This window comes from Gallinula chloropus (assembly GCF_964237585.1).
Source record: "Gallinula chloropus genome assembly, chromosome: 1".
NCBI lineage: Eukaryota > Metazoa > Chordata > Aves > Gruiformes > Rallidae > Gallinula > Gallinula chloropus.
Window position 1 is genome coordinate 149663778 of NC_140085.1, and position 24134 is coordinate 149687911.

Here is a 24134-nt window from a genome sequence, read left to right on the forward strand (position 1 = left end):
TTGATCTTTTCTACCAAAATGCCCTGGGCTTGGAGGGGTTCCAGTGACATTTTGGCCCAGAACTCACAGTGCTGTGGTGCATTCCTTGTGTCCCATGTCACTAAATGACTCTCTGCAATGTGGGTCCTGCAGCCTTGCCTTGCTGGTTAGGTACAGCTTCAATGCAGTTTCCTCTTTGTCTCCAAAATGTAGTGTTTCAGACTGCAGCCAGGCAGGGATGGAGCCAGTTCTGGCAAAAAAGTCCGTCAGACCTGCAGAAAGCCTAACTGGATACCTCACAGCTGACATGAACTGCTGTGGAAACGCTGTCAGATCATCTACTCAGAAACCTGTTTCAGACCATGCCATCTGCACATCTTGCCAACTAGGGTCTAAACAGGGTGATATCAGGCTGGGTGGGGTGAATTTTCCAGTCTGATGCAGGCTGCATGAGCATGTGATGCCCAAGAGAGGCAGAGGCTCACGGAGTCTGCCCTGTCCATCCCCTGTATTCATCTGGGCCGTTCATTCATTTCTCTGTGCCAGTTTTACAGGAGATATGCCCACATCCTCTTTGGCTAGAAAAGACAAAATGGGATCCTATGAGAAAACAGAGCTGGCTCTAACACAGGTTTTGCTTCCCGTACCCTCTACTCCAAGACTGGATCAAGACTTTCTTCACAGGAATCTCAGGACCATCTGCGAAGTAAATTATAAGAGGACCCATTTGCCAAACTGCTCCACTCAGTGCAGTGGCCTGGCATCTTTTAGTGTAACATGGGAGAACCCTGCAAACACCCAAGCAGGTATTACAATTTTGAATTTAGACAGCTTAAAATGCCTTTGTGGGCCTAAATCCCACCTGAGTCTGCCAGGGTATGTGGAGGACCCTCCTGCAGAGAACTTTCAAGACACAGAGATAGTGAATATATGGAAGAACTTTTTCACAGTGAGGGTGACAGAGCCCTGGCACAGGCTGCCCAGGGGGGTTGTGGAGTCTCCTTCTCTGGAGATATTCAAGACCTGTCTGGACACTTCCCTCTGCAACCTGTCCTAGGGGACCTGCTTTGGCAGGGGGGTTGGACCCAATGATCTCTGGAGGTCCTTTCCAACCCCTACGATTCTGTGATTCTGTGAATTCTAACTCTTTACGGTATCACAGGAAAGAAACACATCCTTACTCAGTGAAAATTGTTTCTAATGATCCTCTTGTGTTTTTCTAGGGAAGATCCTCTGAAAGTTTTCAGGGACAGTCCCTTCTGGCTAAGTACTGCACACATGTTACATCCCTGAGAGAAGCAATTTGAGCTGGAATAGCTCTGGTGGTAGGTGCAATTGGATTGTTTTGAAAGTGTCAGACTAAGGAGTCAAATAGGCCAGGATGAGGAATACTGTTATAATTAATTAATTAGTGTATTAACTAGGAAGGACCATGGAAAGTCTAGGCACTTATCCCAGGAGATAGACTGAAGGCAACACTGCATTTAGATTTCAGTGAGGACATCCCAGAGAGTATAAACAGGACAACCGACCTGTCTCATGTTTGCAGAAAGACGTAGCTCTGTTGCTTTCCCTCTGCCCACAGGTATTCCCTGGAAGGGGAGCTCTCAAGATGAAGCTCCTGTTGTTTGTGTTTCTGGTTTTGCCAGAGGAGGGGTTGATGCCTATGTGTGATGTTGCCTTACTGCCACCTTCCATGAAGGAGGCTGGAAATGCATCATACTTCCGCGATGGTTCCAACAGGCAGTTTTGATGTACTTCCTAGGGACAAGTATAGTCATTGAACAAGCTGTGCTTGTGGTAAGGATGGTCTTTGGGATTGTTTCAGAAATTCAGGTCTCAAAATGAGAAGGAATCTTTGTGCGGTGTAGGAGGTGCTCCCTGTTGGTAGAAGCACCTCAAGCTACACAGCCCAGCTCCTAGAAAATTCACCCACCTCCCGATCTTAAAAACCGTGCTTGCTTTAGGTCCACAGCCTCTGAAAAAGTTGTCTTGGGAAAGATGCCCCCCTTCCCCTCCTCCTCCTTCTCCTCCTCCTCCTCCTCCACCCTGCAGCAGGACCCATTGTCCCTTGCCGGCAAGGCATAAAGGAGTTAACGAAGGAGCCAGCGAGGAGGTATGACGGGGTGATGTCAGAATATTTCCAGGGAAAGAATGTGTTGGGGGCGCTGGCCGGGCGCAGGGGCTGGGGCTGGCGGCCCCCGGCCCCACCCCGACATTCTTCTTGTCCGGTTCCCACAGGCGGAGAGTGGCACGGGGGGTCAGAGTGGACGAGCACAAAGGGAGACCCCCTGCTGCCGGGGCCATCGTGCTGGGCTGTCACTGCTACTAATTCATGACTTCACCTTTAATCTCGCTGATCCATTATAGGTTAAAAAGAGACCCATTTTACAGCTGACAAGATTGAAGGGAGCGCAACTGAGGAATTGGGGGGGGGGGGGGGGGGGGTGTTGAAGAAAAAAAATAAGGATGGGGGTGAGAGAGAGAGAGAGAAATAACCCCCGCTAAAGTTTGTACAATTAGGAAACATCTGCTAAAAATAGATTCTCTGCTTTTTATCCTTGTTCTTTCCCTTCCCTGTGAGGATATGTGTTTTAAGGGGTGAGCTGATAAATGCAGCTAACTTGGAATTTTAGCACATGGGGTCAGAGGAAAAAGGGGGGACCGGGAAAGGAAAAAGAGTAGATTTTAGGATCAGGCCTGCACAATGGAAAGGATGAGAAGCATTCAAAGGGCTTAGCGCTGCTTTAGAGCATTCTTTTTGTGAGGTCATCACGGGGAAATGACTAAGAAATTTATGAAATGCTGATGTCAAAGGTAAGCTGATCAAATCAACATTGATTCAGCAGAGTAATAAATATACATTTGTGGCACTTACAGCATGTTTATAATGACACAAATACTTAATGAATTCCCAGAAATCATTAGACCTACTGTGCTGTGAGCAGTAGATGAAGTCTCCAGAAGTAATTCCATTTATTTTCATTAGTAGAGTAATTGCTTTCAATTTGTCCTTCAACAAAGATTTTTATGCTGCTAGTTTGAGGCAACTAAAATGCCTGTTCTCCATGAATTTCTGAAAAAAAGTAAATAAGAGAGAAAAATATGTAGTGCCAGAAAAAAGCAGAGGGGGGATATATTGTCACAGACCTGTAAAATGCTTGCTATGTTTATTTATTTATTTATTTATTAGTAAATAGCAGAAAATTCAAATTCTTGCATTTCATGGTTTTATCCTACATGACTTAGGATGCTGCACATATCTGTGAGCAGTGCTAATTCAGGGACTCGAAGAACTTACTGGTCCTTAGGCTTTTTTGCTTTCTCTATGTGCTCCAGAAGGAATTCTATTAAGTCCACCAAACTAGTCCATCCCTCCTACTACTGACTTGATGGTTGAATCCCAGGATGATTGTTTGCTGCATTCCCTGTCTTTCACCCTAGAACCACATCTCTGAAGTTTTTGCAATGTGAATATGTAAATTTAAACCTTCAGGCTTGAAAAGTTCGTGCATCTGCCACAACACCCTATTCCTCCCTTTCTCCCCTCCCTGCAGAGGGGCTCTTGAGAGTCACTGGTGTCATGGCTTTGAGGGTGCCCTGCTGCCATGGGACAAGGGTGGAGAGCAGGGAGGGTTATCACGAAGATGCAAAGTGCCTGAAATTTGCAAAGATTTTAGGGTTTCTGGGATTCCTGGACAAAGTCTGTGAAGGAGATCAGCTGCCAGTGTCTTTTGTGGGAATATATAAGAGAGAATAGGGACCTCTGCGTGAGGCGCTCTGGCAACTGAGGTCAGTGATGAAAGTCCTGTTGAAAAGAGGCTCGGATCAAATCAAATCCTGATTCCCTGAGAGCAACATCGCCTGCTAACGGAGGCAGATTGAGGTCCATAACTGGCCAGTGCTTTGGACACATTCTGCTTACTTTAGTCACACAAAATGACGTATTGATGCAAGTTTCCAGGATCCAAACAGGCAACCCTTTCATAGGCAAAAGCCCTAATGAAGTCACTGGCAAGCAGCCTCGCTGGCCTAAGGCCTGCAGGCTATTTCCCTAGTCAATACACCGGACCTAATCTTATACCCCTTGAACATCAAACTCCATGTGTATTTTCTGCAAGTATTTGTTCTCCTTCTGCAAAAGCGCAAGATTTGTGTGCTGTGGAGAGCTGTGTCAGGGAGCAGCTGCTTCTCCTTCAGCCCGAGCTGTTCAGTAGATAGGCTCCGTTTGCTACTGGTTGGTCAAAACCAAACTGCAAAGCTGAGGCGCTGAACAGCGAGGACCTAGGCTGCCAAACACAAATCTCCTACTTGAATTCCTAAGCATATGTTTGGAAACAAAAAAAAAAAAGAGAAGGAAAAAAAAAAAAGAGAGAGGGAGAAATAGAGGTTACAGCAGAATTTTTTAGAAAGAATTTCAGGGGGTATTACAAAACCAAGTATTTTTACCCAGTAAACTCCTGACTGCTTCTAATTTAGTGGAACACATTAACTCGTCTTGTAAGTCAACTGCAATTAATGGAGTTGTCTTAACAGTGGGTTTAAGTTATCTTGCAGAGTGGATTTTGCTAGGTCTTTGTAAGCATATTTCTTCTGGTTTCTAATCAATGAGCTGAATTTGTATTTTCCCATTTCTGACAGATTCAGCATATAGACTGGAATGGTAGCTTCACTTATTTCCTTGGTTCCAAACTGTCAACAAACACTACATTAGCATGATAAAAATCCCAAGGATGTTTCCAGGAGATGCATTTTTTTAGGTAAGGAACCCAAGTTCTTTCTTTCCAAACTTCTTGAACAAAGTTTTTTCCAGGAATATAATGCCATGCCCAGGTAATAAAGTAAAAAGTGGCTTTTAGAGCCAAAATATTACAACCTCCTTCTCTACACAGAAAATGACAGAGTGAATAAAATCCTTCTTAGTTATAACATTTTTTCTTTTAAGTTTCATACAGCTTCTGTAATGCACCTGAGGGAAGGTGTTCAGAGGGAGCCAGGAAAGCAGCCTCCATCTGTATTGGCTGAATTTGGGCTGAACAGCTGGCCCTGATGGCGATAACCTGGCCTGGAAGTAAAAGCAAAGAAAAGGATGGGCACAAACAAAACCCCCAAAGGTTCTGCCTCCAGTTGCTCCCACCTCTGGCTGCTCTAGATCTGGCCTAAGCCCACAGGTAGGGTCACAATTCAAACTCGCACCCAGAGCTGGAAGTACGAGCATCTTAGGTCCCATGCATACTTTTACAGGGAAAGGTGCATGGGATAAAATCCTCAGGGATGGGTCTCTTTCCCCGAGCCTTTCTGAGAAAAGGAGCTGTAAAAGCAGCACGATGCACCTTTTGCAATGTGAGATATCCTAGACTGCAGGCAACAGAGATCACAGTTTCATGAGGGAGGCTCAAGCATACCTGAAAACGTGGCCCTTAAATATTTAGCTGTCTCTTTGTTAAACTGTCTTCCTTCGGCAGTCTACATCCATGTCATTGTCACGCTTGATACGCTATAAATACATGTGTGATGTTTGATGCCAATCAAAGAATACCAAGTCCTTATCACAAGAAGCTCACAGTACCTCATTCAGCATGCTCAAAGAGTTATCGTTCTATCTCCTTTTTTAAGATGAAACTAATCCATTGTAAGCCCTGCAACAAGGAGCCACTCGCAGGGTGAAGGTATAAGCAGCGCCGTTTTTGAATGATATTGTTTATGTCTATGAAACTCTTGCCATTAAAGCTGCAGGTATGAAAGGATGCTTTCTGTTTTCATGTAGCACTGCTGTGGAGATAGGGTAGGATTTTCCTTGTGCTTGCAACAGGGGTTGTGTTTGGTTTAATTAAAATGTATCGTTATATTAGGGCTTTTTCTTTTCTTTTTTTTCTTTTTTCCTTTTTTTTTTATTTAACTAAAGTCAAGCACCCTACTGAAGACAGGGACATTCATGTGCCCAAATCTGTGTCCAAGCCCTACTGGCACTAAAAGCTTTTGCACAAACATATGATTGCAGAGTCAGAATTCAACAAAGCAAGAAGAAACAGGCTGAAGAGCAACTATCTAAATAGAAGCAATAGCCCAGAGAGTGGGAAGTGGAACTGAGAGAACAATAAATGAAGAAACAATGAAAAGGTCAAGCACTTATTCAGGATCTGTAAGTACAACTGTTGTAGTTCAAGCAGCGCATGCACAAGGTGAAAAATGTAATTCTTTCTTTCCACTTATTTTTATTTTTCTCTCTTTATATCTTTTTTTTTTTTTCCTCCAGCTTACCAATGCCACTGGCAGAACTCTCGCTTGCAGCTGGGGAGAAAGCCAAACAAATGTGAGACACAAATAGTGAAGGTACATGAAGGGCAACAGGACAGGGAGGACACCATTTTCTTGAAGGACCTTAGGAGAGCACACTGCGTTCAGAAAGCAGTATGTTTCGTGCAAATGGTGTTTGGAGCAGTTGGTGCAGAAAAATTACCTTCCTCCCTTCATGTAACGCTGCCTCGCTCGGCAATAGCTGGATGGGGGAATCCCCACTTGCCATATAAGCAACCTGGGACAATAACCATGCAGTGATCAAGATTCTCCAAGCTCTGGATTTTGCAGAGCAGCTGTAGGAGCAGGAACAGCCTGTTTCCTGACTCATGGGTGGCTCTCCTGCCAGTCTGTGCCCTGAGGCTGTGTAGGTGCAGGAGGCAGGTGTGCCCATGTGTGAGTGAAGGGTCCCTGAGGAGAATGGAAGAAGGAAGTTGTCACATCAGGGGTAGTTTGGTACTACATGAACTACTTTTAACAACCATGAGAGCAAGCTCTCTTGAAAAGGATGAAAGCCAATATAGCATATTGCTGCTGTTGAAACTCCTTTATGTGGTACCTCCAGAGACTCCCTTCAGCACTGCTGTGTTCCACCAGTGCTCCTTAGTCAGGCTAATTTGTATCCTTTTCCTGAGACTTACCTTTCTTTTTTCTTTTCTTTTTTATTTTTTTTTTAATTATATATATCCCAAACATTCCTCAGTGCTATTTACATTCCTGTTCTTCCCTATGTGCACAAGTTCTTCCACACGAATCTTTTTCCTTTCCATATGCCTCCTTGGAACATGGTCCTCAGTCCCCTCCTCCTCTGGTCCTTCTTCCCCTTCTTCTTCTACGACTTGCTCCAGCCCCCACTGCTGCCTCCACACATTTCCCTCCAAGGCAGCATTGCCTTATCTGGCACAGATTGGTGGCTTGGACCTTCATGAAGAAAGGCTATAGGAAGGAGGAACAGCAAAAAAACATGTTGCAAGTGAGTTCCTACCTTGCACTCACGGTGTCAAGCAGCTTGCCTACTGCTTGTATAGTGGCTTCTTCACACATTGGAAAAAGCAATGCAGCACTGCAATGTCAGGCAGTTCATAATGATGGGGCAAGGGATGGCCCTGGCACCTCCAAGCACCTGTAAGGCAGTTGCAGGTCCTCTTAGCTTTGTCTGGGTCTGGTTGCAGTAGGTGACAGGGCTGCAGAGACTGGTTTATCTGGGTTTGACAAGGCAGAGAACAGATTACCACAGCTTTGAGAACCAAGTGTGGTTACACAGTGGCATAGTTTCTATTTAAGCATAATTCTGAATTCCTCCTGCCTGTGTTTCTCTGACAACAGGCAGGGCAGGGGAAATTTTCAAATTTGTTTTTAAAAAACAAAAAGTAAACAAGTTGGTAAGTTAATACCCATACCAACTGCATTGGAACGAATACAGTTACAACAAGTACCATTTAGGTCAAGATTTTTCTTTGCCTTAAGGCCAAAGATGCATTTAAGCATCTCCTAATAACCAAACAGCAAACATAAGCACCGAGCTAACATGTCATCCATTTCCCACCCTCTCCAGATTGTTTCTGTCCGTCTCGTGCTCTTCAAATGGCAATGCAAAGCCCATATGTCGCGGTGTCAGCCAGAAATTCCCAACACAGCATCTGGCTGCGTGGCAGATCCCGAGGCAGTTGGTGTGTCGGCTTTGGAGCTGCCTCTGCTTTTGTCATGCATTGGGGGGCTGGTGATGGGATTGTCTTGTCACCCCACAAACGGCTTTGGATTCCAAGGGATCACTAGGTTTGTGTTTGTCAACAAGCTCCCACTTAAATCCCTCCTGAGGTCTCTATACAGGCCCCCTTTATGGTGAAATATTGAGAATTTTTTAATGCCTCTGTATGTGTTTTCAGCAGAAACATGTGGGTTTAGTTTAAAGTGGACTGCAGCCTGGTACGTACAGGTCACTGTGTACAGGGATTTCTTTCTCAGAAACCTCTTAAATGCTCATTGAAAAAGCTGCCTTTTTTTTTCCCTTTTTTTTTTCCTTTTTTTTTTTTTTGCCCCCCTTGCTCATGAGTGTACAAGCCACTCCTTGATGAATAGGATCCATAATGCCTGGAGATATTTGAGATCAAGCATATGGTCCATTGAATATGCATGTAAGCAGGGAGGGAGGGAATTGGTCTGTGACACAGGGAAAGCGTGTCTGAAAGTTAAGCAGTGAAGAGTTCGAAGGCAGCTTTTCTGCACGTTTTGGGGAACATAACTATCTGTTTTCTCAGATAAACTAGTTACTTGAAAGCAATGTATGGTCAAAAGCACAGCTGGAGAGTTTAAGCACTCAAACCTTTGGTTGTGAGTTGTGTTAGACAGACACCATTTCGCTTTTGGTTTCCCACAAAAAGCTTATTCTTACAACCAAAACATAAAGCAATAAAATAGTTTATTATCATTTATTATTGTTTATTCCAAAGTACATAAAGATAAAAAACTTCTTGAACTGACAAATGATCAATTCTTCACTAGGAGAGAGGCTTAGCTGACTCTTCTTCACATTTAAATGAAAAAAGTGCTTGGAGAATACACATTCTCATAAGTTTTCCTTACCAGTGGAGAGAGAGAAAGGGAGGCAAGACTGAATAGGAGCGATTGGGCATGAAGTAGTAACTATGAGGTCCTGGAGGCAGAAGAACAAGAGAGGGAAGGAAGAAAAAAAAAAGAGCAGAGAACCTAGTAGCAAGGCAAGGGGGAGGAGGGGGGAAGGAAGAAGATATGTAGTGGTTATTTAAAAGGTGCCAGGGAAAACTGGGATGCATGCGTGTTTGAGAAAAAGAGAATCTTGAAATACAGATGCTGAGCCAGGAACTACGAAGCTTTACAGGGAATAATCTTGGGGAAATTGTTGCATGTCTAAGATTTGAATTGGGTTTTTTCGGTTTGGGATTTTTTTATATCATTGCCACAGCAGATATTTTCCATGCAACAAAATGTAAATTAATCTCTTAATTACAAAATACATTATGGTTAATTTACTCCATGGGTCAAAAGAATGTATCACACTGCAATTATTGCCTACACTTACTGAAAATCCAAGAGAATTGAAGAATTAGAGGACCTTTAAAGGAACCTCCTTCCTCATGTACACGCTGTGACAGTGTAGGAACCACTGTTAAGTGCACCGTCATCAATGTCCTTTCCATATGAAATACTTGCTTTCCAATCCTATTAGTAAGAGTGGGTGCAGGAGTGAGGAAAGGTGCTTCGTTACAGCACATAATAGCCCTGAATAAATAGTACAAAATTGACTTCTTGAACATCAGAATCGAGTCCTGCAGAAGGTACCGATTTGTGAGGGGCAGCATGTGTATGTGTGTGTGTCTGTGTAGACGTGTTGGTGTCTGTGAAAAATGCCTGGAAGGAGCAACATGATCTGATAGAACCTCTACTTCAAAATAAACAACAATCTGAAACAAAACCCAGAAGAAAAACCCTCAGATGCCCTGCTGAGCCAGGACTAACCCTTCTACACATCCTCAGCATTCACCCCTTTCCTAAGCCAAATTTAAAATCACAAAAGGGAGAAGACAGACATTAGTTCCACTCTATCATTTTTGTCTGTTCACATAGGCATTTCCAGTAATGGAAATGAAGAACCCCAGTTGAGGTTCTTCTCATTCGTGGGGTCTGTCCCATGTGCGTACTGAATAAGCCAGCTGAAAGTCAGATCAGTCAATCTATTACAACCAACCCCTGCCCCATGCAAGTGTGTCCTGGGAAATGCTCATGGTTGTATGAGATGCTTACATAAAATAGGACTGTTTGCTTTTGGAAGAGTTTCTCTTATATGTGTTGCTGAGGAAAGCCATTTATCTGTCTAAATAGTTCCAACAGTAATATGAGCCCCCTCAGATGGGTATTTTGCAAAGTAAGCAAGCTAGATTGTTTTAAAAAAATATATAAAAAGACAAAAGGAAATAGGGAGTTGTCCTAAGGCATCTTAGCAGCAGGATGGAGAACAAGCCTTCTGGCTGAACTTATGGATTTCTTACTAGGAAATCCTATAGTGCAATGAAGCCAATTGCATTCAATCCTTGGCCTGATTCCTGAAGGGGAATCAGCCTTTAGTTGAATTTCTTCTTCTTCCTAGCTCTCTTAAATGACTTTAAATACATTTGGTGGTGGGCAACCTGGATCCAGGTACCTCTTGTAAGTGCCATGGAGTCGGATAAAGTGGAGTGAACAACCACTTTCCCTAAAATGGTGCAACAATCCCTCTAGAGACATTTTAAAGTTAATGGGCATCTCTGGGAGCATTGGTCTCATGCCTAAAATTTAAAGGTTAATATCTCTTAACCACTCAGCAGAAAAGTTGCTGTCAAGGGAAAAATGCATAAATGTAAGGTACTTGTTCTCAGGAAATTCAGAAGAAAGAAACCCCTTGGATATGTTTGTGTTCAAATCCACTTTCTGCAGCCCTGTGCCCAAAAAAAAAATTAAGTCCAAGTAAAATGTAATTATCAGAATCTGGTTATACTCGGGATGTTTTCTAGGTTCCTAATCACTGTGGATCCTATTTGACAAAGCCCTGAAACGTGTGCTTGAGGCCAACAGGCTTCCAAGCAATTTAAACACAAGCTGTAATGCAGGCCTGGACACAAGCAGTTGCTGAATAGCACAGGAGCATGCACACTCTTAGCATCAAGTCGGTGTCGAGTGGTACACTGGATCATCATCCCATCCTAAAACCTCACATCACTTTCTGTCACCAAAGAAGATACTGCTAACGCTCTGGTTGTCTCCAGGCATGCCAGTCCAGGAATAGGATGCCAGGCAGACCATTGTGAGGAGGCTTGTGCTGACAGAAGTGGTTCTATACAAATACCTTTCTAGAACAGTAGGAATGACAGCATCCATGGTCACTGAAGTCATGCCAAAAAAAATGGCATTTCTTATCTTAAGAGATAGGGGTAAATGTCTATTTCCTATCACCTAGCTGCTGAAAGTAGTGTTGTGTTCCTAGCACACTTTGCTGGTAAAAAGACCAAATTTTCTGCACAGTATCTAAAGCCCAGCAAATAATTGCCTTACCTAAACTACAGAAGATCAAAAAATAGTAGATATTTCTATATAAAACATCTCCCAGATTCTGATAACACCCTTTGTATTGTAACCATGTGACTAATTCCTGTTTGCTATCTTTTCTCTTTATTGACCATTTTTTTACTCTGAGTGTAATTCGGGGAATTATGCAAACCTGTGCAAAACATTGGAGATGCACTAAAGTAAAGATGGCAAAGCCAAGATGGCAAAGCCAAGAGGACTTGTCCTTCCAGAACACTTTGAGAGGAAATTAAATGCTTTTAAGTCCAATGAAAGCATGTTTTCTGATTTATGGTAAAAAGGGGGACATACGTAAGGTGTCTGAGATGGCAAATGCATATTAAAACCAGAAGTAGTACAAAGAAAATTTCTAGAACAAAACTGACTTCTGCTGGCAACATGTGATGCAATTTGGGGTTTACTCCTGTTGAAAAGTGTGCTTCTCATTTCCCCTGCCTGGGTCTTTACTTCCTTCTGAAAGATTTCATCAAAGCTAAGTGATCACAGAAGTTGCACTGCTTCATACACATTTGGATATCACTGATGTGCAAGGAACAAGCTATTCTCCTGCTCAGGACCCCACAGAATAATCATGTGTTGGACACCGAGCAAACAAACTGGGCTGGCTGGCAGCCTTCTCAACCGCTGCTGGTCGCCAGCACCTGCTCTGTGGTAATGGCCATAGCCAGCAGCAGGGGAAGGCACAGGAAGGCTCAAAGTGCAGCCATGTTCCTGAGTTTGCTCCTTCTCTACTTTTGTCCTCCCCATGCCCTTCCAGCTCTCTTTGTGCCTGCTGTGGAGAGGAAGATGGTTGGGTGGAGTTGATATTCATGTGGTCTGACACTCCTAACCACCCAAGTTCCTTCCCCCACTGAACCCCACTGCCCACTTTCCTAGTGAAGCGACACAACTTCTGGTCCTTTGCAAACAAGGAATCCATAAGACTGGTAACCAGAGCAGGATTTTTCCAGCAAAGAAGAAAATACACTTCTTATGTGCAGGGGTGAGCACAGGTAAAAACCAACACAGCCTGGACTTCCCCTGTGTGAAATTGTTCATGTGTGTGAGTGTTTGTAGAACCAAGGATGATATCTCTCAGCACTGGTGCTGGATTTCCACTCATTTTGTACTAGGGTCTTCTTGTGAATCCCCTGCGGGAGCAGTTCAGTGGTACTTAAAGGGATGGCATTTCTGTAATTATCTAATTATTGCTCCAAGGTTCTTTCTTGTGCTTGTTAAACCTTCATTCCAGTGAAAGTGTAATCCCACACTACTGAGTTTGGATAAAATGTGATTGAAAGTCAACATTAATTCCTGGATAGTCTTCAGCGTAGGTACTTTTGTCTTTATCTTTTCTGGTTTGAAAACACGGAGTTCGGGTCTGGTCATTCTGAACAGAGAGATTTCAAAGGTAGAGCCGCGTGCTGGGAGGGGAGGCTGTAATTCTCCATTAGATTCTTTAAACTGGCTTAAAAATGAATGGGACATCTATTTCTCTAATGACTTCTATAAAATTTTGGGATGATTACTTGATTATCTGAATTTCTGTTAATTGCTATCAATTTCATTCTTAAATTATGAAAGATTTTTATTTTTTAAAATTCTCAATAAGGAAGCAACAGTGAATCAGAACATATTTAAATTCAGCAGTCTTTCAGTTACTTCCCCCTTACTTGATGCTGGCTTATGCTCTTTCTTTAATCCCTTCATTAGTTCCCTCCCCCTGTGTGAGACACAGGAGTATAACACGGGGGGGGGGAAAGAGAAGGATGAAGCCTACCCCAGATTACTTTCTTCTGGTTCCTAATTTTTCATTCTCTTCACTTTTGACTATCAGCCATGAATATTACATCTTCATTTGAATTTTCAGCTGCTGAATCACGATCAGTTGAAGATCCGGTAGCCCTGCGTTACTGGATATAACTCATGGGGTTATGTTGTTTTTACTGTTTGGCACATACTCAGGAACGGGAACTTAGCTTAGCAGTTGGAGCATATGGCAGGGGGAGATAGGCCAGCATCTTGGATGAAGATGCATATATTTTGTACTCTCATGGTATGATGCATTCTTGTGCTTTGCAGATGGCACCTCAGAATTGTTGCTCCGAAAACTAATTTTGCCCAGCCACACAGGTCTGTTGACACAAGCACGAGGATCATCTATTTCTGCACAGACACTACTGCAGGCTGCAGATAGCTTAGGCAGGAATTCTTCTGAGAGGTACACCTGCATCTCTGTTGCTGTGAGGAGCAGAAAAAAACCTGGGGAACCTACGACTTGCATTCGTATCCAGAGAGAGCAATTCAGCCAGGCGCAATCACTGTCTTCATGTAATAGTTGGTTACTGCTTCTCCTAGAAGTTTATTACAGTATAGCTATCACGGCATGCATAGAGGGAATACATTGATTTTATGACAGCTAGAAAGAAGGGTTCATTCTACCTACGAGACCTAACATTGCCTTTGATGTCGTTGCAGCCTCCCCGTGTGCAGACAAACCGCCGGTCCTCAGAGAAACTGCTTTTGTGCCACACAAAGCTCATAGCACTAACAGTTTCGCTCTCCAAAACTTGCTTTTACTCTGTCTTGGAGTACTTTCCAGCCTCTAGCATAATTTGCATTACTTAAAATCACTTTGGGAACATTTTTTTTAAATGTACAAGGTTGGGGTGCATTTTTTTCTCAGAACTGTATTACTTGCTCTCCAGTCTCCTTACTATTTGCTGCACTGTGTCCTTGAGCTGAGTCAGGCTGATGTATTTTTACATGTGCTGCACTTGAAGTGGGCTTCACACTAACTACTGTCAAGTCTTCTTAATTTTGGGGTTGTTTCCCAAAAAAAATTCCTTGTTCTGCGTAGGACAGACAGCCCTGGTCTGTGCTTTTTACTGAATATCCTCCTGAAACTGATTGGTAGCAAACAAACAGTTAAATTCCATTGTCTACCTGCAACAGGAGAGCTAAAGGAGAAGTAGAAATCTGAATTAAAAACGGATCTGTCAAGCAATGAATGGGATACTGTCTAAAGTAATGTGAAAATCACTGCTGGTTTATTGTGTACTGAGGGATTTGGGGGTATTTTTTGGAAAATGATACCAAAGAACTATTATTTACAGGACCCCTGAGAAATTGTTTCCACATTGGGCTAAGACTAGAGGGCAGTTGCTGGCACTACCAGTAATATATGTCTGCCTGCTACCAACAGGCTGGAAAGCTCAAATACCTGCAGTGTAAAGGATGAGTTCTGGGGAGGAACCTTTTCCCTTCATGCAACTTCTGTGGGACACAAAAGACACGCACATTTTTGATAGCGTATGAGTAGATAAGAGCAATTTTTGCCTGCAAATGAAAAGCTAAAACAACAGAGAGGTGCCATAATCCCATTCTGATGTTGCGTAATTTAGCAAGTGCTTTCAAGAAGGTGCCTCAGTACCCACAGCAGACATAACCAATGTGCTATGCTCATAGCATAGATTTCAGGCAGATTGGAAAATTTAAAACAGAAAAGTATGCGCCCTCTGAATTTATGGTGCCCTGTCTCCCCTTACGTGTCTCATTTTTAGATTCAGCTGACTACCTGGGGTGCATAATTCAGGCTTTCTGACTACCATGGCATCCAAAATTTTCAGTGATTCAGACTGCTGACAAACCCTGGTTCTTTCTACAGTCACTGGAGAGCAGCAGTTTTCACGCCTAAGTGCAAATCTGACTAGTACTCATCCCTCTGTTTTACCTCCACAAGCAGGAAGAGTGAATAATTCTGAAGCACTGAGAAAAATCTTTCCTACTGCCCTGGGTCTCATCTGCCACAGTTTCCCTGGGAAGAAGACAAGAAGGGGTTCATAGATTTATTTTTCTTTTTCTGTGGGTTTTGTTTGCTTCAAAGCTTGGACTGAGTTTTCTTTTTCTTTCTTATCACAGCTGAGGGGCAGGAGAACATAAGTAGCTCTTCTCTCTAGCCTGTTTCCAAAAGTGTGCTGTGTGCAGGAGCGTTGCTGAAGTACTTGTTCACAGCCATCTTCACAAGTGTATGGAAATTAAAAATCAGTTCTAAAGTAGTGCATAGTGCTGGTAGTAAAAAGGGACCTATGATAAAAACATTTTAAATTGGCTTATTTAAAGACAAGCTGTTTACTTGCTCCTTATCTTAATCACCAATGTATTTGCATCCAAGCACTTTGTCACAGTGTGTTCCTGAAAAAAAAGTCACATGAGAAGAACTTAAAATTTTCAGAGCAAAAGATGCTCAGAAACTGCACTAGGAGGCAGGATCTCTGCAAGACCAAATAACTCCAAAAGGTGGAACTGGAACAGTCTTGAAAAAAAAGAACAGCAAAGAAACCGAGAAAAGCTTTGAACTTTACCTTTGCTATACTGCACTGTTATCAAGCGTAAGTTTTAATGTGTATGTTCTGAGGTGGCTCATTTAATGATAACTGAAAAGTGTTTTGAAAACACTAAGAGAGGAAAATAGCATGAATGGAAGGTGAAACCCACTTGGTATTTCCTTTAGCATGAATGGAAGGTGAAACCCACTTGGTATTTCCTTTATCAATTGGTCTACCTGATGTCAAAAGCTCAGAGAGGAAAATAAAACAAGCAGTGGAAGGCTTGGAGAAATCAAGACAGAGGATTAAAAAATACAACCAACCAACCAAAAATGTAGCATATGACTCAAATGCAAAAGGGACTGCTACTGCACCAAGGAAGCAAAGCGGCTGTTTTATAACAATTATCCTCTGACACAGGACCTAAACATCTGATGTGCATTTTATGTACCTTATTCAAATGGTCCCTTGAAATCTTTTGTGCTGTTTTGTGCTGTAGAGCATGAAAAAAGAAAATCAAAAGGGAATGACATGCCAGCATAGCACCACAAACCAAAGCTTGATTTTCAGTATGTTATGGAAGGAGAAGACATAGCATCTGAAGCTGAAAATCTGTGAGACAGCACAAATTAATTTTGAAACACAAATCAAGGATAAAATACTTGTAAGACTACCGGAGCCCTGGGTAGTGAGCCGATTAGCGCTAACATTGACACAATGAAGTTGTTTTACCTAGCTGATAAACTGTAATGAGTATTAACTGTGTTGAAGGAAATGGAATCCTATATTCAAGTCAATGATTAAGATTCAATCATCTTTAATCGCATACAGAACATGATCAGCTTTTAGAGCTCAAGCTTGATTACCTTGACCTGACTTAGGTAAACAACACCACAGAACTAACAGACCCTTTGAGCCATCAAATTATTTTTTCCCCATTGGTCACAGTTGGGGTGGATGTCACATTAGAAAGCAATGCAAGACTGGTATGGACATCAATCTTTTATCTTGAGACTTGCACAGAACTTGTTGACCATCTCCCAAACGCACTTTTTTTCTTGTGAGAGATGGGCAGTATACTGATGGGAATGTTTTAAACATTCTAGATGGACACAGAGAAGAGTTGGTGTACATGGAACTGCTCGTGGTGCTTCTCACTTAAATTGCTTATAGACGTTCTTGTTATACCCTATGCGGTGCCCTTTCAAAGAGAGAGAAGTGTTATAATCTGGTGTAAAAAGTATGAGTTGTGTTCGCCTGCCTCTTATTTCCTCAGGTTAAAAAGTTGTGTTTTGTCTGAGAACACAGCCTGGGAAATGGATTATGCCTGCTTACTACTGCTAGTTGTTGTACTGAACATGCAGCTGAAAGACTACATGGATTCATAGATAAGGAGATATTCCAAGTTATTTACAGATGAGATTCAAAAGCTGCCTGGACATGGTCCTGCTCTACTTGTCCCTGTTTGAGAAAGGGGGTTGCATAAGATGACCTCTAGAGGTCCCTTCCAACCTTGACCACTCTGTGATTCTGTGATAGCATCACATAAGCTCATCTGATCACTGTCTTATCCCAGAAGACAATAGCTTGTGAAATAATCTTATGATGAAAGTACTAACATGGGCTGATACTACATCCCAATGAAAGCTAACAAGCCCATTTCTCATTACACCCTGTACGTGTAACATGGTTCCATGGACCTTTGTGAAAACATTAGATTTCTGCAGCGTGCAGATGCCCTCTGAGAGCCCACGTGACTCTGCACATGCATAAGCTTTTGAAAGGGTGAGCAGGCATTCCTCCTGCATACCACCAGCTCTGCCAGTTTGCATGGCAGCGGTGGAGCCATTGCACTAGAAAGACCTTTGAAGGGTCTTGTGCTATTGTCAGCGTGAGGCTGGAGTTCTGCCAGCACCTGCATTGCCACCATGGATGTTGTGTGCGCAAGGAAAGAAAGGTCCTTGACCCTCTCTTTCCCACTGCTCTCCTGCACAAGCCTTTGCAGAGCTGAGCCCCAGCCCCCCAACCAGTGCAACTGAAGCGATACTCTTTGGATAACCATTTGAGTGCCAGACATTGACAGATATTAATTACAAAAATCCTCTGATGGAGGCATGCAGGGGGAACTGGAATTGAATCCCATTAGATATAATACCTTAAGCATACTGCATCAGCAACATAGTCTTGCCCATGGTGATTTTCTCCGTACTTTTGCAAGCTGGGAATTCAAAAGAGACAACAAAGTTCAAGCAATTAACATATCCTCTAAATAAGCGTGCCCTCTTCAGTTTTAAAAGGTATGTGTTACTGAGATTTTACAGGGGAAAGAAAAGATGTTAACAGGGTTTACAAACATTTCTGCAAATAATTCTTCCTATTTTTCTCCTACTTATGTTGATAAAAAAATGGTAATAGTTCTGATTCTCACTGGGGAAAAAAAGAAGTAGTATTTTAGGAGATTTTTGAAAGTTTTCTATTTTCCCCTACTTTTACTTTTGTGGGGAAAATTAATGTAAATGTAATTGGAGTTTAGAACATCAAGATATTTGTATCTGTGAATGTTGGGGCTACATTCAGCAATCAGCAGCTTATGCCAGATAAGTTCTTCTTGAGGTCATTTATCTGTCTGGGATATGGGACTTCAGCAGATCGCATCAACCAATGGAAGTGGAGGCTGTACCCATCACGTGTGCTTGCCTTTCATCTCCTAGACAAAAACCAGAGAAGAAAATCATGCCTTCTTCCCCAGGCACCCACATTCCCCTTACCATTGAAGCCAGGTGCCTCATAAACTCATGGTTGTCTGTGCAGTGCTGATGGCTACCAAGTGCCTCCACTGTATTTAAATACGGTTCCTGGAGTTTCAGGTTGTGTGCAGGTTTTTTATGTGGAGGAAGACCTTAGTTTCATCATGGCCCTAGGAAATCATTGCTTCTAGGAACTCTGCTCCCTACCCTTGCTGTGAAGGATGCAAGAGGACGATGCAGCAGTGAACGGTTTTCTCACAAGCGATAACTGCATTTTATTTATATTTCTGAAACCCAGCTTGCATACTATTTAATGTAGTGATTCTGATACGTGTTCCAACTCCCACGTGGAGAGAGCTACTCCCAGTACAGTTGCACAGAACAGTGAGCTGCCTACAGTTACAGAAATGGCAGCTGAACTAGTGTTTTCCTGAAGAAGAAATGTGGTAGGGACTTGTCATTGGCTTTCTGAGAACATTTCCGTATCCTCATGTCTTTGGCTGGCCAGCTAGTGAGGCCATATCCATGCGGATTTGTTTTCTTACATGTAATTTTGACATATCTCTCTGACCTTTGTGCAAGGAGAAGCCTTTTACAGACCCTGAGGACAACATGTGAAGTAATTTCTTGGTAAATAACGAGCCGTTTCCGGAGCTGGAGGTGGCCTACACTGAGCTACAGAGTGACCATTAACTTTTTCCTCTTTCAAGTAGAGCCAGTGATTATTTTTTCCCTCTGGGTGCACACTTGCATATCTTTACAAACAGGGCACTGTTGGATTTCTACCCTGCCATAAACTCTGACTGCAATACCTCATCCGCTACTGACCTGAAGTGAACTCCAAGGAGAGGGAACAGTAATAAAGCAAAACCCAGCAAACAGTGTGAAGCTTTTGTAAGATCTTATATAACTGAATTGGCTATATTGGGAACTTGCCTTTGGTTTTAATTATAGATTTAAGGGTGCACTTATTGGGCTCTATGCCATCTCTTTGCTCCCTCCCTTCACTCTTGATTTGCTTTATATAATAAGCAGCCACTACAAAAAGGATGTTTTTCCCCCTTTCTTTCAGGAAGAGGAGAGGCCGACAAAAGTTCATTGGGGGATGGGGAGGTCTAACGTGTTAATTGTCTTGTGTGTGCCGCTCTGGTCTTGGGCTTTAGCCTGGGCCCTCCAGAAGGCTTCACATGCCAGCTGTGGGAGCTCAGCAAAAATCTGTGGCATCCCAGAATGGGCCCATGTTTCTTCCCAAAAGCGAGGGTTGAGTGACAAGTACTCATTTGAAATTCCAGGAAAGTGTTAAGAGAATGGAAACCCTCAAATCTACCCAAATCCATCTCTAATTCACATCTGCTTCCCAGAATACACAAAAATTGCTTTTGCAGAAGCAGAACCAGGCTGGATGCAAAGCAACGAAGTCTGCTGAGGGCCTCACGAAGCATTAATGAAAGCTGAGAAGAGATTTGAGGGAACAGGACTTGGATGCCCAGAAACTTAAAATATAGCTAAGTCAGCTTATGCTGCTTGAACACTTCTCGGTTTAACATTTAACTCCGTTTGTATTCATCTTCCTGGTGACTTCTACCCCTCAGAGCACCTGCAGTATCAATTGTTACATGTGTATAGGGAAAGAGGCTTGTAAAGCAATAGGGAAGCTGCCCCACAGAATTATTGTGGCTGGGCCTTAAAGGATAGAGACCTGCTGCCTCATCTGGGGGGTCCCAAGCTCAGAAATCATGTTTCTGAATCCGTTATTCAAATCAGAATCTGGTCCCCTGAAGGGCTAACTGCCTTGCCACATCCAAGAAGGTGATGATGGAATTGGTGGCTGTTCCTCTGTTCTAGCTTAGATGTCTCCAGCTTTTTTTTTTCTTTTTTTCCTTCTTGTGAATGGCTGGTGGTTAATAAAATCACAAAAAAATGTGTCCCAGTGTGAGCTGAATTCCTTTAAGTCAGTGAACTGAACAGTCTTAATCTCCACTATCCATAGTAAGCAGAGGGGGCCTGGGATGTTAGGATAATAAAGGTACTGGGGAGGAGACGAGGATACCTGGGCAGCTTAACACAAAGGCAGCCCATATCCACTAAGGCTGGCCGACAGCTTAGAGCTGAAGTACTCTGCTAGCCTTCCTGCTGCTCTAAAACTGAGGTACCAAATAGCAGGGGAATTAAAAGTTAACTGTAGCTTTTTCCAGTCCTAGAAGGCTCAAAACATTGCTCAGCCCATCTCTGATATGACAAGTGCAGTGACATTTCTCCTGGTTACCCTTCCACTGAGACTGAGTAGGAAATTTTGCTAAGGAGGACAGCAAACCTTTGGAAAGCTGGTGATCCTGACTCTCCCTGCCAGCAGGCCACTTCTCCCCAACCCTGTGACCGGGTTTCTGCAGCGAGTAATTTGTCATTCCAGAGAAGCTACACAATGACACGTGAGCTTACAAAAAAAGACTGCTCCTAACAAAACTGCTGCCAAGCAGACGGAAAGTTTCAATCCTAAGACCTCGGAGAAGCCTCTGCAAAACACAGTCTAGGCTCTGTGGTTTATAGAAGCGTGCATCCCCCGTAGCGGAGTAGGTGTGCTCATCCTTGCTCCCGACTCTCAGCTGATAACGCCACATCCAGTTTGGCTTTCTCTTTTTTTATGCTTTTTCCTAGGATGTGACTCAGTGCTTTTCAGAAAGCAGAGCCTTTGTCTGCATCATTCTCCCTGCCAATCCTTTACATCACCTGCTTGATCCAGAGTTGGGAGTGACTCATTTTTCTCATCCAAACACATGTGCACACAATGAGCTGTCTCCCATCTAATGGCCCTTCACAGAAACTTATATGTAGGGTCATGACTGTGTTTTGTTGCAGATGCCCAGTGCCCATCTGTAGAGGACAGTCTCTGTCTGTCTCAGGATTTATATTGTTCTGAATGCTTTAAAAGCTTTGCAAGTGAAAGCAAATGATCTATGTTTTTTCTCCCTTCCTCCCTCACTAGCTAATTTTGTATCTATTATTTACTGTGGGAAAGCTATGCCAAACAAGCAATCTCTGCGTTTTGCTCTGAAGCTGGTTTTCATCCTAAGCCATTACAGAAGTTAGCTTGAATCTGGGGAAAATCTGCACACCTCTCACTCACCACCTCACCTTTGCTGTTTGCCTCATATGTGAAGATGTGATTTTAATGGGTTCTCTTAAACTGCATGGAAACACATGTGATGGAATTAAGTCAAATTTAGATCTGAATGACTGAAGTTCAGACATCTACAGTGCAGGCATCTGAACAAGTCCAACCTGTTAGAGTCATCTTCTGCTAGCATTTTTCAGCAGCAATTTGGCTCATCCTGAATTAGACAGGTACCGTAGGGCACGTGACTTGCAATTAAGAAAATTCAAAGACTGAAAACTTTGATGCAGCTGTTCACGTTTTGTATGTGTCTAACATTATGGTGCCTTACATAAACTAAAGGTAGACTGACCAGAGCTGCTGCGAACCAGAGATTCAGGAATCACCAAACAGGCAGATCATAACACCATCAGAACATGATAGCACTTCAATTTTAGATTGCAATTCCTCTGCTTAGAGTTCCTTCAGCCTTGACCTTATATATAGGCATCTCTATATCTACTTTGGCAGTTACGCAGCCAAGTGTGGAGTTTCGCACTGTTGCCTCACAGGCTCTTCCATCAGCATCTCAGAGCTGCTGGTAGCATCAGGAAAGAGACAGACAACTGCCTTTACCAGTAGCCCATGACTGCACTGAAAGAACTGCTTTTGTAGGACTCAGGTTGACCAAAGAGTCTCAATGTATCTCCAGGCACCAATTCTAATGTCCTGGCAGGATGTAGGATAGCAATGCAAGAATGGGACAACATGAAAGCAAGAACTTTACTCCTGGGCTCACCAGGATATTGGATAGACTACTGGGATGGCTATGACCCTTCCTATTGGGAAATATGCCCACATTATCCTGACTCACATCTTCCTTGTTCATCCTTTGCATCTGTGCGAACTACTTGCAGTTTGTGATACCATATTGTGCCCAGGCTCAGTAGCGAGGACCCAACTTCTGGACCCTAAAATTTTGGCAGTAAAAAAAAGGAAGATCTGTGGTTTTCAGGACCCCAGAAAAACTAACAGAAGGAAGAAAGGTTTTGTAGAAATAATTAAGTGATGCCTCAAAAAGCTGAGGACATCTGCTTCCCTCTTCTGTCTCTCAACAACCTGAAGACAATGAGCTGAGAGCCTGTCTGTGGAAAACAAACCTTGACAGTTTACCACACTTAGGCTGGATTTTTGTGGTGCTCTCAAGAAGACTGAGCCAAATTTCTCACTGATTGTTGTGTAAAAGAACCTATTTTCTTGTCCTTGTGCTCTAGGAACCTTTGAAATAGATAGTCTTGGAAAACCCCATTTCCCAAGAGAAGCAAAAGTATTCTGATGCTTTCTGTGTCTCCCTTGAGTGAGCCATGGCAACATGTTTTGGTACTGTCCTAGGAACAGACCGGGAAGCAGATGGCTTTTCAGACCGTGACGGTCTTGCCGCCTCGCTCCAGAAGCGGCACACCCTGTGCTGGCCTTATGACAACGTGTCCTCCTGCCGACTTGCAAGTGTACAGAGGATAGGCAGAGCCCTCAGTGGGAGGAATGTCCTGGCTAACGGGCAGTGCTTTCAACACCTCCCTCTCCCTGTCAGGGAAATCCACAGGTAGAAAGCACCTTTCATTTCCCTGCCGCCCATTGTGCAAGGCAGGCCACAGACTTACTGCTTGTTACTTAACACCAAAATATCTCCAGGCAATGATTATTTTTTCTTTAATCCATTTATTCCTGATCTGTCTTTTCCCTGGTGCTCACACTCTCTGGACACTGCAACAAATCTGCTCTTGTTTATTGCACAAAATTAGCCAGCTCTTTTTCTACCTCTTTTGTTTTTCGGGAGGCAAGAAATGTCTCAGCAATTCCTGTATCTGATGAAGACGAAGCACCAGAAGTGCGTTAAGATGGCCTCACCTTTTTTTTCTTCCAGCAAAAGCTTGTTTTCATGGTGATAGCAAGAAAGAGGTACCGGGACTCTCTCAGCAGAGTTGTTCGGAGGGATGGAGGCAGGCGTGATTAAAATGAGCCAGTGTAACGTGGCCTTTGTTCATTTAATGTCACATTTTTCTGATTCAGGATTTATCCCTTTTGTGATATGAAAAAATGTTACTTTTCTCTTGAGTTTTGATTGTATCTTGATTCCATGCAGATATTTTCAATTATAAAATAGGATAATGTAAACCCCCATGAATAAATCTAGTGAGTATTAATATAAGATTGTTTTCCCTTACCTTTTCAATCAGTAATCTGAAATTCTATGAGGAGGGAAGATAACAAGAGAGAGCCATGAAATGGAGTAATAAAAGGTGAATTTTATGAATCTTTGTTCTGTTTCAAGAAATCTTTCAGGTTTGCAATATAAGGCACCGGTACTGAACTCCCAGGGATATTAAGGGATGGGAAACCATTTCTGTAAGAGGCCTTGGAACTGCCAAGCTCAGCAGGAAATGTTGCTTCAGTTGCTGCAGCCCTTTTTGGAATTTGCTTCTTGCTAGTAACTTGTTTCATGCCTTTCAGTGACATTTCTCCAGACTCAAGAGGATCCTGAACACTGCTGAAGAGGACTGTATCAGTACAGTTGGATACTAATTTCAACAAGCTGTCTTTGCAGTCCAGGGCAAA